We start from the raw sequence: 3,938 nt of genomic DNA, 5'->3' as shown, positions 1-3,938 counted from the left end.
CACACACGACGGTTGTGAGCTTTGCTTTGGACGGCGACTAGATAGCACATATATGTCCGTAGCAGATGGTGGTGCAATTGAGAAGTGCTCGGAGTGGAGAATTTTCCCACACTCGATGGGAAAATGTTATTTTACATTTTGGATCAAAAGGTGTCCCCTCCCCAAAAAAGGCTAGTCACGAAGCCATGACTATCCCAAGGAGAAAGGGTTGAAATATCAAGTTGGGTGGATAAATGACATGCAAAGAAAAAAGAGTGGTAGAGAACAAAAGTGAAAAAAGGAAGGGCAACGACGAGGAGAAAACCAGAGGGTGGGAAGGAAGAAAGAGGAGGATATGTTTTATTTCATTTTTTCTTTCCTGGTGAAGCTTAAGATTTTCTTGGGAGGAAGAGGATGAAAAGAAGGAGAATACTGTCTTTTTTTATGATGCTTAGTTTTAGCTTGATAAAAAAGGAGAAGTGAAGCTTGAGGAGGGAAGAGAAGGGTGGGAGGGTTTTCCATTGTTTGTTTTCTCTCTCTCTCTCTCTCATACCTAGAAATAACAATCGCTTGAGAAGATATAGAAGAGGTTGACCGACTCTTGATTGTGAAGAACGATGTGAGCGGAAAAAGGGAGAACAAGAAGTTTGGGGGTGAGTAAGTGCATGAAGGGAAGCTCTCTCTTTCACGATCTTTCTCTCACTCTCATCTCAGGAAAACTCTCTCTCATGCTCTCTTAGAATCTCATCAAGAAAAAGCTCTCTCTCAACCTCAGCAAGGCAAGAGAGTTGTACAAGGTGGCAGTTGTGCCTAACAATTGTAGATTGCTTCCAATGATTGGTAGTTTAGGGGTTTCAGATCAAGGTGCATACCAACATTGGTGTATCAATCGGGTTGCAACAAGGTTATCAAGGATCATAAAGTAGAAGACTTTTGTTGTTTGTGGGCATCAACATCTATGTTGTTTTCTTGTTTTCTATTGTTATTAACCGTAAATTTTGTTCTAATCCTTACTTATCTCTCATAATTAATGCATAATCTTCAATATACACTCTTTTTAACTTGATAATCACCACTCATTCCTCTTGATTTGGGTCTCCATTGATTATATGTCTACAGCTAGAAGCTCGATGCTTTCTTGATCAACCCTAGAGAATTCTACACTCCGACAATGGTGGAATTAGATTCACTAGGTCAAGGATTTTCTCCAAGATCATATGAGTATGCTAAAACTTTCTCGTCAAAATGTTTGACAAGCATAGAATAAATACAAAAAGTACAATGATGAGGAATGTCGGTAAGTAATCTTCATGGAAGGCGAAGAGGTATTTTTACACGTGCCAAAACATTCAAAAACTTTCAAAACTAGGCCTACATTTAAATTATCTCCGAGATATTATGGACTTATTAAGATACCCAAGCGAGTGGGAGATATGGCTTACAAACTCTCTTTACTTGCACACTCTCATATTCTCTTGGGGGTACCATCGTAGCATAGCTCCAATGACCAACACGTAAATGTCAATTCTGAGTGATGAGTTACCCGGCTAGGGCATGGAAACACTCACACACAATTAGTGAGCTAATAATGACAATACGAATGGTGCACTCTCCCGCAGAGGGGAGATGCTAGGGTGTGGCCCGTCCTCAGTGCAATGGAGGGGCCGACCCTAGGCCATTGGCCTTCCTGATCACCGATTGACCCCGCCCAGGTGAGTATGCTGACCTTGGCACCCACACCACCTCTTATACCTGCGCCGTGTGCTGGCAGCTCTTATGGGTTAAATCCCCCGTTCTTCTTCCCTCCACCATCATGGTAGGCATTAGTGCCTGCATCATAAGGGTTTTTGGCCTAACATCCTAAACTTTTTTTCTTTTCCCACTTGAGCGCCACGGTAGGGAGAAACTTTATACCTACATATCCAACTGTGCATTGCTATAACCTCTCAAGGTTGAGGGTTCGAGGCTCACGTGCTCCGCTTCTCCTGGGTGTCACTCTCTTCCCCATTGGGTAGGTTGTTCCCATGGCTGCCCATCCTAAACCTTTCGAGCAACGATTCGGCCATTGTGCCTGTGCCTGTAATATCACAACCAAAGAAAGGAAGCACCACTTTTACAAGGCATCTATGCCTTCTATTACTCATCCAAAACTAGACCTACATAATGTGCAAGAGGTGGAAGATGGCCATGGGTATCCCTCAAGCCTGTTGCCTCTAGACCTACGCGAGGGGCAAGAGATCATTCTAACACAAGATGGCCAAGCCCACAAAATCCCTCCAGCCTCCCAGATGAGAGTTTGGCCCTATTTGCGACATACAAGAGACATTCACCACCCTCAAGCTCCTCTCACCAGGCAACAAAGACCAATACAAAGGGGTACCACCTAGTAGTTATGGTGGACTAGGACGCATTACACGAGTAAGAATTAACAAACCAGGCCTTCACAAACACACACATTAATGCATAGATAGCATACATGTTTCCCCAAAAGCAATCTTCTCCTCAATGCCCCTCTCGTGCCGCACACACACAATGACTTTGCAGGACTTACCCATTGAGCCAACTTGCAACCATCTAGCTCAAAACATAGCTTTTGAAATCTCAATGGGTAAGTCCCTGGAGTCTCTCGAACTGTCCTCTGAGAGTATGGATCAGCTCTAGCAAAAGATCCCGAACAATCTTTTCTGGAGGTACAAGGCGAGCCTCAAAGATGCGGAAGCAGCGAGCCTGCCAGATGAACCAAAGTGTCAGGTCACAAATGAGCTCCCAACACTCCTCTCTCTCACTGCACCACTCCTGTGGCGTAAGCTCTGTAGCAAGCTGGAGTGTAGGTCGACCCCCCTGCATCATTATCATCCTGCTGGTGGAGGATAGCTGAACTTAAGTGCCGGGCCCGTGAGAGTGGACCAAGCAGCAGTCCCCCAAGTGTACTATCGAGCAGTGGAAAGAGCTAGCATCAGCCAAAGAACACGAAGCCAAACCTGTTGTGCCAAAGGACAGTCCCAAAGAGAGTGACACTGACTCTCGACAAGATGGTCACAAGCTGTACATGTTGTCGAGAGACCACTATGTACAAGCCAACTCCCAACTAATGTAGCTCAATGTGCAACCAACCACTGGAACAAAGTGACTCGCCTCGATTGTCTGGAGTCCCACAACCTCTCCCAAAAGGCTGCCAAGAACTCAGCTGTGAAACCCTCCTCCTACCAACAATGAGGTGTTCCAGCAAGACGAGCCTCTCTCTGCGCTATTAGTATGTGTCGTCCCAGTCGAACAGTATACTGAAAGAAAGGGACACCTGGATGGTCTGCTGAGGAGAAAGGTCCCTCCAAAACCACTCTCCAAGATCCCACTGTACTCGTGCCACCTATGGGGCCTCTACTGCAACTCGGTGTAAGCGTCCCCCACCCTGTAGCTCGAAAAACAGGGAGGGTATAGTCTCTGAGCAAGCCCGAACTGAGATGAGAACCTCCAATTGCGTGAAGGCCCCCATCCATCTGGGCGTTGCTGACTCGAGAGGTGTGAGCCACTTAGTTGGTACTGCCTCAGAGATGTCTTGACACACACTACAAGAGGTTATGTGCACTTGTGACGCTTTTAGCGATGGAAATACATTGGGTTTTTATACTCCCTGGTGTCGCTAAGACCGTTGCTAATAGCGTCGCTATAGTAACGTCGCTATATATGTCGTTATATACGTCGCTATCTGTGTCGCTATCAACGTTGCTATAGCAACAGTTTGCAGGCTTCCTATAGCGACACTCATAGCGACGTTGCAGAGCTTTATATAGCGATGATTATAGCGACGCCCGAGAGTAAAAAAATTTGGGTGGTAGGGTATTGAATGCCCTGCCACCCATCAACCATATTGAATGTTTCAATAATAGAGTAAACCTAAATGAATCCAAGATAATCTCGGATTCACCTTTGAAAGAAAGTGCAAGGTATAGATCCAAAGT

The 3,938-nt window shown here is 45.5% G+C and overlaps 1 pseudogene; it reads right to left on the bottom strand.

The window, feature by feature from the left end:
* Positions 1–1,551: 1,551 nt before the first annotated feature.
* On the bottom strand, positions 1,552–1,699 carry LOC147432890 (U1 spliceosomal RNA; annotated as a pseudogene).
* Positions 1,700–3,938: the final 2,239 nt, after the last annotated feature.

This window comes from Adiantum capillus-veneris, chromosome 20 (assembly GCF_014529385.1).
Source record: "Adiantum capillus-veneris isolate H3 chromosome 20, ASM1452938v2, whole genome shotgun sequence".
NCBI classification, from domain to species: domain Eukaryota; kingdom Viridiplantae; phylum Streptophyta; class Polypodiopsida; order Polypodiales; family Pteridaceae; genus Adiantum; species Adiantum capillus-veneris.
This window is presented reverse-complemented; position numbering and strand designations above follow the sequence as displayed.